At 40.6% G+C, this 15,587-nt stretch overlaps 1 pseudogene; it reads right to left on the bottom strand.

Annotated features, from left to right (window-relative positions):
- Positions 1-3,179: 3,179 nt before the first annotated feature.
- LOC117430177 (xaa-Pro aminopeptidase 2-like) lies at positions 3,180-13,803 on the bottom strand (annotated as a pseudogene).
- Between the last annotated feature and the right edge of the window lie 1,784 nt (positions 13,804-15,587).

The raw sequence follows: 15,587 nt of genomic DNA on the forward strand, positions 1-15,587 counted from the left end.
GAAGAAACTTAATCAGTGGAACTAAAGCTGGTGTTAGTCATTTTGTGAGCAACATGACCAGTGAATGTGAGACAAAGTCGAATGCAAAGTAGAACTGGTTCCAAATTTAGGAACGAGCACAAAAAATGATGTTTCTAAATCCAAACGATGCTCAGATATGTACATTATTAAGGCTCTCTACAAGTGCCATATAAAAAATGACCCTTTTATATATTGTATATTCATGAAATAAATTACCTGTATATCTATATACAGTTTAAACTTTACTCTCAGCATGGAAACCCCCTCCAAATGAATGGTTTGCCTGGAACTTCCCTAGTGCAGTGAGTTACATGACATAGGTTGAAGATAATCTAGATTACTTCTACGGGAGTGTACTCACTGATCTGAAGGAAATAACCAGGTAGAAATGAGGTGCTTAGTGCACACTCAGAAGCAGCACTGCAGAACTGAGCGACAGACAGCGGTGAACACAGAGCTCATGAACGTAGAAGAATCTACTCCACTATACCATGGTAAAAGCATGACTATAAGCTGTTTCTTTATCTCGAGAATCCTGAACAGACTTCCTCTTTCCATTCAAATCACGTGACACTCTGGCCTTTCAATCTACGAGCCCCACCTGTACATATATACAGAGAGAGAGTAGGTGGGGCAGTGGAAGTTGAACTTCACATTGTTGATTTGATTTGAATGGAAAGAAGACTTGTGTTTAGTACAAGCACTGAGGATTCCAGCTCAAAGCAGTTACAATGGAGAAAAATGACAAGAACTCAGCATTGGAGCAACGGAACACAGAACCACTCACAATGATTGCAAACATAAGGGAAATGTAAACAAAAAAAAAAAAGTGTCATAAATGACATTCAAAGACCTGCAGCAATGTTCTGTCCTGAACCTTTTAACAGCCTGTGAACCTTGGCCACTAGCTGCTGAATCATCCTTCTCTCTCCACCCACCTGGCTTCACATTTCGGTCTCAGGTCGAGGTACTACATATGTTAATTAGAGCTATGGTGTGACTCTGACACAGTCTCCTGCCTCTTGAACATTTTGGAGACCACTAGCTCTCACCACAGTGAGGCCCTTGGTGGCTGCCTGATGACAAAATAACTGTTTCAACAGGCAGTCACAGGGATCACTGAAGTGCAATGAGGGAGCCTATCCCCAGCCAGCCTTAACTAAAGGCATACTGGTTAGTTCTTTTTGTTATCTGATCAGTTTAATTTTTGTGCAACACTAAGCGTGTAGGAAAGAGACTTGCTTCAAACCGCTACAATAGTGTGAGAAACCACACACACATACCTTCCCGTGCCTGCGACGTCTGAGTCGCCTAGCAACAGAACCCACAGATGGCAAGAGCAGTTTTATTGCAGCACGGCTTGTAAGAACGAGCATCCGCTTGCTCATTTTTTTATAAAACCTTGAACGCTTTTGTTAAAAAAAAAAAAAAACTCGAGCCTCAAAGAAAACAGTAGAAAAAACTCAAAAAAATCAATTTGTTGCTTCAGTTAAGGTGGTCCAAGATTGGTGCTGATCGGATTGCGTGAAACCAGACATAATGTACAGCTTTGGCTCCCCAGTGCAGAGATTAACAGTGTCTGCAAACTGCAATTCTTTAAGCACCCTTTCTGGAGCTATAAGTGCATGATTGTAATTGCATATCTACATCTTTAAATGACTGCTGCCGATCTTATACTTTGAGGTTTCATCAGAATATAATAAACTGTTTAGGGTACAACTAAAGAGAGTGATGGGCTGATTTGATCAAGTTGTTGAAGCAATTCAGGTGGATTCTCTCATACTGTAAAATGCTCTAAAAAAAATCCAGTTGAAACTTAATCTTTTGGGATATACTGTAGGTGTATACAATCAGGCCGCAGTGCACAGCATACGCTGTCACAAAACACGAACTCTGTTTATCAGAGTTCTTTGTCTTGTTATTGGGTACTGCAAGGAGAGTGGCGCCACAATAAATTCCAAGATCATCACATCACATGATTTCTGATGTACCAGGAACCAAACGGCAGGCACATGGACCCATTCAGAATCATTAAAAACATCATAAACACGTAAGGAAGGGGTAAAAAGGCAACCGTAGCTCTGTGTCCTTAAAGTAAAGCGTTGGTCTCGTCTTCTCACTCCGACGCTGTCTTGGTTAACTGGACAAGGTTATTGGAATTGCTTGGGACAGAAGTAAATGGAGAGAGGCAATGGAACAATTCCTCTCTGGAGGAAAGCTCTGTGGGCCCACCTTGCTGTTTGGAGGAAAGTGTTCCCACAGCTTTTAGAAAGGCGTCTCTGCCTGGACTCAACTGGCGTCTGACCAGTAGGGCTCTGCAAACTCAGACGATTGTTCAGCCAAAACCCGCTGCAGCGCAGAGGCCAATACCGCACCCCCTGGGGGTCCTAACCTACCACAGCATTTCTTTGTGATGCAAAATTGATATAGCTTTAACTTTTTATAAAAAGATGTGCACCTGTGCTGTGCACACACATTGACTGACTGCTCATGACAGGATATCCTGTTGCTGTACTGGCAGACAAGCATTTTCTGGAGACAGACAAGCTAGCTGGGTGCATCGGGGTGTGAAGAGAGACTTGCAACACTTACAAGCAAGCAACAGCTATCACCCACAACATTCATATATATATTGTTAAAGAGATTTCAGAAGTCATGCAAGGAAAAATCCTCTGTCAAATATAAAAGATAATGTGCATAATAGGTTTTAGGAATGCAAGGAGAAAAATGATATGTATGCCTTTACAAGTACTTTTTGTAATAGGGATGAATAATTCAAATGCAATGACAGTATGATTTGTGATCAAATTTGCATCAAGTAACATAATCTTTAAAGTGACTAAAATATATAATCTTGAAACATTTCACGATTATAAATGGGGTAATTTATAGGGAATTGTAACTGTGGCAGAAATGACTAAATGTTGCTATACAAGAAACATTTTCACTGCATTTTTTTTTTTAATTTACAACCGGATGCACATGTTAATATGTACTCTACAGATAAGGCTCCTATATTACAATATCGTAGGGCAATGCAATATACAAAAGACTATTAGATAGGAAAAGTCAACAAGCTTTTGTTTGAAGTGAGTAGCTCTGTTATTAATAAGCACCATGGAGCCTGATCTGTGATGTCATCTTCCCCTAATGGCATCATCTTATTTCCTGTTTGCACACTACACTTCCCTCTCAGGACAGGAACCATGGCAACTAGAGCAATACATTTCATGCAGGGACATACTCCCTGCTTTGTTTTGAACATTCATTTGTAAGGACTTCCCTGTAATTTGTACTGTATTTTACTATTTGGTTTCTTGATACACAACTCAACTTTAATACTGTATGTCAAAATCAATGGTACATTTGATACCAATGCTTGTAAAATACCAAAGTCAATAGTGTCCCTTTTTATTGAAATGGTAAAAGAACTGTTTTACACAAACATCTAAGGAAGCCTAGATTTTCAGCCCAAACAATCAATAAAGGGATTCATTTTATTGAGGCCTCACAGACATGGACAAAGCAGATTGCTACACATGTTCCTAATGTGACAGTTATGACAACACTGCATTCACAGAAACACATTTCATTTGATGAAATTCACAATCCTGATAAGAAATGTCAAAAAAATATTTTCAGCTGTTAAGTCTTTTATATATATTTAAACAAAAGCATTATACTGCATTAAAAAATGCTCCCGGGATGGTATCAATTTGAGCAATTTCCTGTTTCAGAATTAATTATTCTTTTTTATTGCATATAAATAATGTCCTAGGGCTCAGAATGAAAGCAAGCTGTTTTGTGTTAAAAAAATAAACTTCCTCTTGCATATCGGTTGTGAGCACACACACGCATATGAAAACTGGACCTAAAAATGTAAAAGAATTTGCATAGCCATACAGATCATTTTAAACTGATTTTCTGACTCATGCAGTTTCACTGTAGCCTTGGGGCCTGATTTCATTTTTAGCTAGGAAAAAGCATTTTGGGAAATTGCGGAGTCAATAGTTATCCAGACTCTTTCGCCCCTGGTAATCCATCCCACAGTCTCCCTGCTGGGCTCTAGAACTGCAGGCGCTGGAGGAGGGTACTGGACAGGAGCGCAGCGGTCAGTGTGAGCGAGGAGGCTGTCGCCAGGATGCTTCCTGAGACAAAGGGCTCCGTGTGTTTCATTACCCAGCTGTGCTCCTCCTTCAACCCCTGCCTGACCAGCTCGGGGACCACCTCGCTGCGGATCTTCTGGCAGTACGCATCCAACCACTCAATCTGAAACAGCAGAGTGCTCCTTTAATTAAACTGAATGTTTCAAATGTCATTTTAACTGCTTTTTGGACATTGGCTTGCTGTTTTATGATGTTTGCTGTCATTCTGAGTGATTCAGGGTTCAGTTGCTCCAATGTTGTTATTCCCATGTTTCTGGCTGTCTTTGAGCTGCTTTGAGTTTATCTGGAGAATCCTGAGTGCCAGCACGGAACAGCCTCCCCATTCCATTTAAGTCATGTGACCTTTCAACTCTGCCACCTGCTACTTACATATATTTGCAGAGCCCAACCTACTCAACATATATTTAGAGAAAAATGGTAATGGGAGGGGAATTCAAATGACATTTCGACACTACTTACTCCTTAATCGAGTTGTTTTATTCAGGATACGACCTGATTCCTTCCTATGCAGATTTCATCTTCTATGAAGCATCAGGTTTCTTAGCTCCCCTTACCTGTTCTCTGCTCATGAGGGCAGTGTTGATTAGCGTCCTGTCATATGGGACCAACGAGACCGTCTCAAAAGTCAAGTAATGCTTCCCTCCAAACTGATGTTGCAAGAAGAAAGAAAACGCTTTTTTAATCCAAGAGGCCCTCTGAGCACACCTCGGATCGTGTCATATTTTAAAGAGGACCTCTTACCATTGCAACAGTGGTGATGGGTTCTTTATAGGATCACGCATGCTTCTAGTTCATTGATTCAAACTGTGCAACCCAAACCATTCATGCTGGTGTTCTGCTATTCGCACTGGTATCTCTTCTATGAATTTCTTCAATAAGATCAGCTTTAGACTTTCCTACTCTGCCAGTAAGGACACGGAGATGATGGAGCCTTTGCATTCTACTTCTAAGCCTTCTTGTGCTAAAAAAAACCAAAAAAAAACATAAACAGGGTTAAAAAGAAAAGGACATAAAATTGAATTCTTACCTTTGTATCTGCCTTCACCACAACAGCAACATCTTCAATTCTTATTCCAAAATCATTCTCCTGATAATATCCAGGCTCTGAAAAACACAGGGTTCATCAAGACTGCAGGCGTCAGATTAGCAAAGAGGAAATAAAAAACAAAAAACAAGAGTTTTGTAACATGAACAGCTTGATTAGCGTTCTACGTAAAATGGCACGACAGCACTCCAATGTTAAGACCTTGATAACTCTGTATTAGATAGCATGAAGAACTAAAAAAACGTATTTGTGCCTACATGGTGGCATGTATGCAGTATGGTAAGCAATTCTTTAATAAGTGCCAGCATGCTACAGAACTCTGAATGCACTGTTCTTGTGGCATAATTAAACAGACTCTTCAAGAGTCAACATCCAAAGCTTTCCGGTTTCTCCGATTTCATTACTCCGTTCCTTACCTATAGAGGTGAACATTCCTGCCTGCAATGCAATGTTGTTAGACTGAAATCCCACAGGCCCTGCAGGGGAAATCAAAGCGTGACTTGTTTGCTGACAGTAATCCAGTTTCCTTTACAGTGTGTGCATATGCATCTGAGCCTTCTCATGCACTGTCCATGACCCAGGGCACATGACACCCCATTGCAGCACATCCTATTATTTCTACCTTTTTAAAATTTGCTTTCCAGTATTTATAAACTCAAGAATATTTGAAATGTCCTATCCTTTCAGCTAGATAGATGCCTATGACCAATAAGGGAGAAATACTGTAAAGTATGAGTTTCTGTGTGGTCTGCGTGTGCATGTGATTGTATGCAATTTTCGTAGCTTGACTGCAAAACAGAACCGCGAAAAAATAACGGTTGCTTACATTCGTGCTTACAGAAGTGCTCTGCGGGCCAGCACCTCTATGTTTCTACCTGTGATTGAAAAGAAACAGAGACTGAACCAGGTGTAAGAGGAACTGCTCCTGAGCCTAGAGAAACATTATCGTAATACAGGAGACTGTCAATCCCCACTCTCCATATTAAAATCTGAACATCTTCTTTTTATCTGAGATGGGTGCCTACTGTACTCTAATATAAGTGTGCGTTTCAGGAAATTGTTGAAAACAAATAAATATTTTTTACTAATTTATTTTCTCAGACAGACAAAGCTTGACAGCTTTCCTCCCTTCTGAGAAACAAACAGTATAATGGGAAACAGTGGCCCCTAATGGGGAGCCTTGTACCGTATTCAATTAAAAAAACAACCCATGTGGGCCAACTATTATATGTTTACAAGAATCAGATTTCGTTTTTTTTTTTTAGGTAATGTGGTTGACTGTTAAGGGACTTTTCTTGCCACACATCAGCATTCCGTCTTAAAACAAAAAGAAGAAAAAAAAGAAAGAAAAGTAATATATACCGCTTGTTCCAGGAGGGAAGATGAGCCTTGACAGGTCAATATTTCCCATCAGCACACGGGTGAATGCCTCCTATATTGAAGTAAAGGCAGCATAAAGCTCCAATCACATCCCATACTGTACTAAAGACACATACATATATTAAAACAAGCTCTAAATATATTCATCGTATTCCACAAAATAAGTATTCCAAACCCTAAGACACTTGCACTAAAGTTCTGCTGGTAGTTCCTTCACATTTTCCTATCCTGACACACTCCTGTGCAACCCACAGCAATTGAAACAGACAGGACCCTACCAAACCACATACCCTTTGAAAGTCTGAAGGCACCCCCTAGTGCACTGTGCGTGTGATGTCGGTGGTCCCATCCCTGTGTATTAGAAACAGACAGACAGGATCCTCTGGCTTTGAGTAACTGCACATGTGAAAGCAATGCTATATAATTGAATCCACTCCCCAATGTTGTGTAAAAAAAAATATCTTAGCAGACGCCCCTTATCCAGGGCGACTTACAATTGTTACAAGATATCATATTATTTTTACATTCAATTACCCATTTATACAGTTGGGTTTTTTACTGGAGCAATCTAGGTAAAGTACCTTGCTCAAGGGTACAGCAGCAGTGTCCTCCACCGGGGATTGAACCCACGACCCTCCGGTCAAGAGTCCAGAGCCCTAACCACTACTCCAACAGCCTAGTACACTCAAGGTGTTGTCTATTTACCTTTGTAAGAAAGGAGTCAACAAGGTAAATGGGAGATCAGCCACCCACATCTGATTCAGTAGTTAACAACAGCTCTCCAAAACGGTAGGTTCTCCATGTTTCTGTATTCTGGAGTATTCTAGTGCTAAAAGAACATGCTGCCCTGTTTATAACATCTGCCTAGCGTGGATACAAATCCCTGCAACCAATCAGGAGCATGCATTACATTCACAACTTACTGCACAGTTGAATTACATGCATTCATGGCATGTACCACCATTTGCACCATAGAAACAACTGGTTTCTGTTAAGTAAGAATATATCAAACATAAAACCCAGAATCTTGGGTTTTGAATACAACATGAAACCACCAGAAAATTCAGCTCAAAATGAAAGCGTGTGCATGGATCACCAGCTGGCTCACAGGAGACCCAGAAGCTGGAGCTCAAAGGCAGTTCGGCAGGCTGAAGCAGCTCTAAGGATGATAGGAGGATGATCAAGCAGAGATCATCGCAGTCATTTACATACTTACAAGTACTGGCCTCCAGAGTCAATCATGTACATTTCATCAACGCTCAACTTCCTGTTTGTCTCATTGTTAGGGCTGTCAAACAGGAAGGACAGAGCGTGTTTTTTTAGTCAAGGCAAGAGCATTTTAAGGTCAATCTGATGAAAAAGAATACTCGACACAGCGCTGTTCTTTTTACTAAAGTACATCAGTGCGTTTTATGTTTACCTTTGCAAGTTTCAGTAGGAATGCTGATGTTTGGTTTGATAAAAAAATGACATTTAAAAGGTAGTTTAAATGTAAGCATGCACAAGCCTCCAATGCATTCTCTATTAATAAATACCTAAATGAATGAATACCTGTAATGAGCCAGCGCTGCGTTCGGTCCACTCGCAGAAATAGACTCAAAGCTCGGTCCTCTGAAGTGCTTCTGTGCACTAAACAAAACAAATGGACATCTTGCAGTACATTTCAACAGCCTAGTACACCAAGGTGTTGCACCCCAAACCATTTTAAAAATAGCTTTACATAATAAAGAAGGTGGATTCGGTTAGCTTCTAAATCCATGTTAAAACCACCAGCCCAATGAGGGTTACCAGTACAATGGAAGCACCGTTTGGACACATCAGGTGATGCCCCTTTATCTGTCTGTCTTGATGAGATACAGCTTGATGACAGCCTCGCTCACCTGCGCTTCTGGTCGACAAAATGTGCTGCAGAGAGCTCGTCCTCTGTTCCTTTAGGGACGCTTTTCTCCAGCCAGACTAGAAGCTGGATGACAGCGACAGCATCCCTCACCTGTAGTGGTATAAATAATGCAACCACATCACTGAGCTACTGCTGAGAACAGGTTCAAAGTACTAAACAGCACTCATCTCGGCTCACCTGGGAAGAGGATCGATAAACATGAAGCTTTGCACTTACACAGCAGTTCCAGTACAATACAGATTGTTAAATACAGCAGCAGGTATGTATTAGAAGACTCAGGAGATTGTGATTTAGCGCTGGAGTAACAGACTGACAAAGGGGAGTGTGAGTTATGTCCTCTGTACTTACATGAGCCTCCTTTAGAGCCTCCTGTGCAGAATGATCAGTTCCCAAACCTCTTGTGTTATCAATCAGTTTTTATCAGCAAGACAAACTTAGATTTAGAAGTATCTTCTTGGTATAAAATGACAGGTATTGCTGCATCAGATTTTTTTAATGTCGACATGACTTTGACATGACTGATGTCTGCATCGCACTCTGATCAGCTGGATTTTGAACTTTAATATACAGTTGTGGGTAAAGGTTTATGACAGATGCACCTCCCACATTGTTATTGAATAAACTGTAATAAGCTTGTCCCTTATGCAGAGTAGGTTGAGACAGTGCCCCACAGTATCAGCTTCCAATCAGGTTAGACTGCGCTGTTACTGAAGCGGCTCTTGAGCCCAGCGTGGACACACTTACACGTGGTTTCATCGAGTGCAGAGAGCAGGACAGCCGTCGGTTTGTAAGCATCCTCCATCATCTGCTTCTGGATCTCCTCAACCTTATCCTGCCTGGATCTCTCTGGAGACGAAACAAGCACACGTATTAAAACACAGGCAAACAGGTCGGCAGGTCTTATACTCAAACACTTGTTTTATAGGTTTAGTCCCACCCTCTGTTCACTTTGAGAGAGTGGTTCATTATATAGTTTAACAACTTGTGAGACACACAGTGCCATTTCTTCAAGATATTTATGTGGTACAGCAGTGGCGTTGCTAGCATTGTGGTACTATTGGGTCATAAACCCAAAAGGGGCTCTGTTCACAAAGATTGTATCCCAGTGAATGCCAACATTGATGTCACAAAGTTGCAAATTAATAAACCGGGATCTGGGCGGTTTCCCAAAGTGTAGTGTTGAAGTTTGGACCTGCAGTATAAAAAACAGTCCATTGTTCATGATCATAAAACAGCAAAGCAAGCAAATCTATTTCTGTGCACTTTATTCAAGTAGAAATGCCAAGAAGGGCTTATGCAGCGCTGTATTCATATAGCATTGGATTTAACACAGGACGTCTTTTTCAGCATGCTAATGATGACTTTCAATGGCGATGAGGTGGGATAATCCTCAGTTAGGATACCATGGCTCATCAGTGGATGCCCATCATTTCAAAGAGACCCGCGATGATACCTATCACATAGTCAGGGAGTCGCTCGATGGCCTCCGAAGGGGGAGGGGGGCGCTCAGTCCAGACCTCATCCACCAGGTTCTGAGGGACGGATATTAAAGTCCGTTTGGCTTGTTCCAGGGGGTGGTAGTAACTATTCCATGTATCTGAAAAATAATGAAATACACATCAGAATAGTAATGGTTAGAATCAAGCGATAATTTACGAGGAGGTAAACATTCTGCATTTTAATTAAGGACTTCAACTTGTTCTATTTCATACACTACAGAAATCAAAAGCTGTAATGTATTGTGACATATCCAATGGCAACGGCGCGATCTGATTGGCTGTAAATGTTGTGATGGTGTATAATCTATTCCATTTGAGAAAAAACACAACATCGGAATCCTGTAAAGATCATGAGCACCTCATGAAACATTTCTGTTGGATTATGCTTGGATTACATTTAAATTATAGTGCTGCTATCCTTATAGTGGCATAATCTATTCCATTTGAGAAAAAACACAACATCGGAATCCTGTAAAGATCATGAGCACCTCATGAAACATTTCTGTTGGATTATGCTTGGATTACATTTAAATTATAGTGCTGCTATCCTTATAGTGGCATTTATAAGGGCCAAATAACAAAAGCAATGATAACTGAGTGCACTTATTTACATTGAATGAGTTGTCAAAAAGTTTTAATAAGTTTTGCCAATGTAAATGTCTCAAGTTACACCTACACTCAAGAGACAGGCAGCTGTACACTGTTGGTTTCCTGCTCCTTCCTATACAGCACTTACCTATAGAGAACAGGAAGGGGTCCACTCCGATCTGCTGCTCCTCTGGAATCTCCCTGATCAGCCAGTCCACAATGCTGCTGACATAGGCTGAGAGACACAAACAACAAGATGAGCACACAGCATCAGAACTACCAGCAGTCCTAGTGGTCAGCTAACCACCTGCTCCCCCTGTGCTTCACTTCAAGGCAGGAGATGCGAAACATGAACTGCTAAGCTATTTTCCTGATTCAGCCGTGAGTGCTCTGCCTTGTCTACTCACAGTCCCTGATCAGGTCCCAGTTGCAGTCCACCTGTCTCTCTGCCTGGATCCAGTAGCGGCTGTCTGTCCAGAAAACAGCCTTGGTGTTCTTCACCACCGCTGTGCCTGGGGAGCACAAAGGAGTGGGATTCGTTAGCTCTTTAAACTTGAAGACGTGTGGAATTCATCTTGAATCAATGGTGGTTTCAGGGAATTGGCCTGATCTTAATAAAAGCCATCAGCTGAATACATTTTGGGCCCTGTTTAGCTGCCTCTGCAAAAGCAACGGCACATCTCATGAATGCTATCAATCTTAGAAGAAACTACTTGGTTGTAAATTGAAGAAGGTAACTTTATTTTATATAGTTAAAAATGGCTTAGTTGTTTAAAAAATATTTCAGAACAAGAACCTCTTAGTTAACTGCAGACCACCAAATTCATTATTGTCCTTGATTGTGAAGGGCTATTTATAGTTCTGAATGTGCAAAAACAGAATGATCATGTCTAGTATATCTTCTCATTTTAAGGTGTTCTATTAATGTTATTCTTGTGATCTGCTTAGACGTTTACACAGTTTTTCATATAAAAATGTTCCTTTTATTAACCACAGTCCCTTACCGGCGGTCCCTGTGAATCCAGTAATCCACGTTAGTCTCTTATCTCGAACTGCTATATACTCACTCTGCAATAAAGACATCAAAAAGTAAATGAACAGATTACAAATGCAAAGCTGCATTGTACCCAGGAATGACAAGTACAAGCACGTGAACATGTCACAGTCTATATACTGTATAACGCTTCTAAAGATGTAACAAGATAGATTTACACAGTGTTCAGGACCGATCTCACTGACCTGTCAGTATGTTATCCTATATTTCAGCCAAGGTTTGCATGATTTCATATAGTGGTTCCTTACACACAACACTGCACAGGCTTGCATGGAAGAGGACCTGGAAAGCATGAACCTACCAGATGTGCGTCTGTGGCTGGAATGATGTAGGCGCTGACATTGTGAGCGGGCATCAGCAGCCGCAGGTCTGCCAGTCTCTTGGTGGTGTTGACGGTGGTTGGAGGAAGGTACTGTAACACAAAGAGGAATAAACCACACGTTTTAACATTCTTGAAATCCTTCAAGAAAAAAATAAAAACAATACCCTTGAACTTCTTAAGTACCAATTTGTTCGATTCAAAAAGCATTCGGCAAAGATCATGCCTGGATTTAAACTGAATTCAAAAGGCTTCTTTTCATGTATCTCTTATAGGTTCCTCATAGTTAAAGCAAGGCAAAGTGTAATAAAGCACAGTGAAAGAATGGTAAAGCACAGGTACTGTAAGCATTCTACAGCCCAGAGATGTATGGTAAAGCATGTTAAAAAAAATGGAAAATCATGGTAATGGCATAACTATGGGAAAAGCACACATCTGTAAAGCACACATGCTAAACACCTGCTACACACTAAAAACCAAGAAATAAGCCTTAACTTCTGAGCTGTAAGGGACTTGTTCTGTGAATGTAATACAAGGTACCACATTTAATGAAGTCCCGCCCCCTCAGCCACATGGCTGCTAACCATTGACCAGCCCAATAAGAATTCTCGCTTTTAAAGACAGAAATTTCTCGTAACAACGATCAGTATTACCTCAGGGGATGATACTTCCTGGATTTGAAATCATAATGATCCAATAATGTAATAGAACTGGGATTCAGCTGCATTGCTGAAGCCTGGCCTTTTCATGATCAGAAAACCGATTGTGCAGCCAGCATCCACAGGGTGCTTAGAGGCAGTGCTGCAGTGGAGCAGTGAGTCCAGTAAAGAGCAGTGTGATTACAAGAGTGAAACACAGGTCATAAAGGGACATCTACCGGACGCCTCTCAGGTTAACTGTGTTAACTGCATCATTTATCCATTTGTCTGAGAGAAGGTGACATGCTGGATATAGTAAAAGACAAGAACATTAGCTAATTCCATGGTAGCAATATGCATTAGGAGAGTGGGTAGTTAAGAGAGCCTGAAGGACATGTTGAGAGGAAAACGAGAGCACTTCACTCACTCACTCTATTGAAACAGGTTTACAATCTCTGTGACAGGTTACCATATAGATATACTGTACATACACAGAAGAAAACAAACAGAGCAAATCCATGGTAATTCATTAACCTGTGTAATTTACAGATGCAATGTGCTAATGAATTACTGTTAGCTTTGACCCTAACGAAACGATCAAAAGATCAAAGTCTGATGCATCTAAAACTGTGTTTTTACCATGTTATACTGCAGTAAACTCTGGGAACAGTGTAACATCTAAATTTGCTTCCCATGAAAACATGCTTATTCAACTTTTCACTCAACAAGAACTCAGACTGCTTTGTTTTTACTATCCTCCGTGACAACACTTTCCTAACCTTTCTAAAAAACACATTCAAACTGAATACAGTGAATGCTACAGTACCTTTGAACACAAATGGGTCGGAATTCTTTCTTTAAATCCCTCAACTGAGCCATGATCTGATAATATATGACATGATAGGAATATCTGAGCTTTTACCAAGAGGTGCAGCCAGTATAAGAAATAGCTGGATTTATAACATTAATATAAGTGACCCTTAGAAAGACAGAAATGAAAAGAAAAGAACAATGTGCTATTTACTAAGCAAATTTGTATATATATATATTGACACCTATTCTTTACATACTGCACTCCTACCCTGTGTAAAATTCGGTTTACCAATGTGGTGCACTCAAAAAACACATTCTGTACCTGCCAACGTGAACATCCACAATGGGACAGCCCATCGACACCAGCCGCTCTCCCCCATGCTAACTCTCCCCGCGGACAGGAAGATGGGCAATCCAGGGGATGTAAAGGGCAACCTCTCCCCCACACTGAGAGCAAGTCCTGCTGTACTGTGCACAGAAAAGGGGTGGCGCTAAACACTGCTGTAACAACCCCTCCCTGAAATACAATGGGATAGCTCTCGTTCTTCTCTCTCCAAAAGGCTCAAGCGCCCAGCTTGCAAAGTCTGGATCTGGACTGTATCTTCCACAAATGCTTGTGTGTCTCCTGAAGAGCAGTAACGTACTCAAACAGAACAGTCAGTGGCTCGACACTCTGAACATGGCATTTATTGTCTTCGCTGAACTGCAGTCCTAAGGTCAAACCGGCAAGTGTCTTATTTTCTTCAACTAAATATTAGCGCTCTGTATATCACACAGACTTCCTTATTAGGCCAAAAAAAGACACTTGGATGGAGGGATGATCAGAACCATCTGCATTATTAGTATAAAGCATACTTCTTAAAGCAACAGGCGCTCATTTTCCACTACTTTGTTCTGCAACAAAAAGGACTAAGAAATAACCCCAACCCTACCAGCTCTTTCAAAACTACCTTCACTCTCGTTTGAATTATTACTCCACCAGGTTTGAATTATCATCATATTTCCAGGTTCAAATAAGGTAAACATACACCCATGCAAGCAACAGTAAACTGTATTCAAAATGAAATTCCAGAAGAATCTGGCAGGCCTTTAAGATTGTTAACCTACTTTTATGAGTTCAGTACAACGGAATGGCTGATACAGTACGATTAGTAAATGTATTTAAATGTATTCAAATGTGGTATTGTGCATTTTAATAAAAACAGCCTTGTAAACTACCAGTCAATAATACTTGTTTTTCTCTTATTGTGTGGCATGTAAAGTATAGTATTGCAGTGTCCATCTAGGCTGCATTGCCTATGAAATGTTAATACTACAAAATATACATCAAATATTAACATAGACAAGGTCTGATTCGAATTGCAAAGGGATTAACAAAAATTGACTTATTCAATACCAAACAGTTAGAAAACTAAACTGAAATACAGTGAAAAATACTAAGCATGCATTTGTAACATTAAACTTACTGGACCAACATTCTGTTAGTCATGTTGTTTGTTTGTTTCTCCCATTCTAAAAGTGAGCTACATTTTTAAAACTAGGCATTACTGAACATAAATTCTAAGCCAAACTGAACCAAAACAGTATGAAACCTGTGCAGCAGGTTGTTCAATCTTTTACCTGCATTATATGAACAGTAGGGGGCACTGTTGCACAGATGCTTGTATCACATGGCCAGTGGTATTAAAAACAACTTTTTGGACCACATGTTTGCACTTAATCTCTCAACAGCAGCCTACTGTGGCAGAAACTTATAATGGCAAAACCTGAGCAGCTTATTGATCTGAACAGTGTAGCGCACGCAAAGGCACCGAATAATGATACGTGATTGAAATAGAAGCAAGATTAGAGCCTACATAAAAGCCTACATAATGAATCACGCTGATGTAAGAACAAGCCAACAGACTTCCTGGGACAGCAGCCTCTTTGTAGTCGGGTTGCTGTAAGGGGATGCAGAAAAGGAATCAGACTTTTCCTTCAAGATAAGCAATTACGACATGCAATTACAATTATTACCACCAGGGGGTGCCAATTATAAAGTAGATTCTTCTGGGTGTAAATGCTCCAGGAACATCCACACAATTCTACCCCACAATATACCTAATCCTAAACTTCAAGTCAGTGTCTGATTGCAAAATTGCTATTCAGTCTCCCAGCAGGGTGA

The sequence above is a fragment of the Acipenser ruthenus genome, chromosome 26 (genome assembly GCF_902713425.1).
Source record: "Acipenser ruthenus chromosome 26, fAciRut3.2 maternal haplotype, whole genome shotgun sequence".
NCBI lineage: Eukaryota > Metazoa > Chordata > Actinopteri > Acipenseriformes > Acipenseridae > Acipenser > Acipenser ruthenus.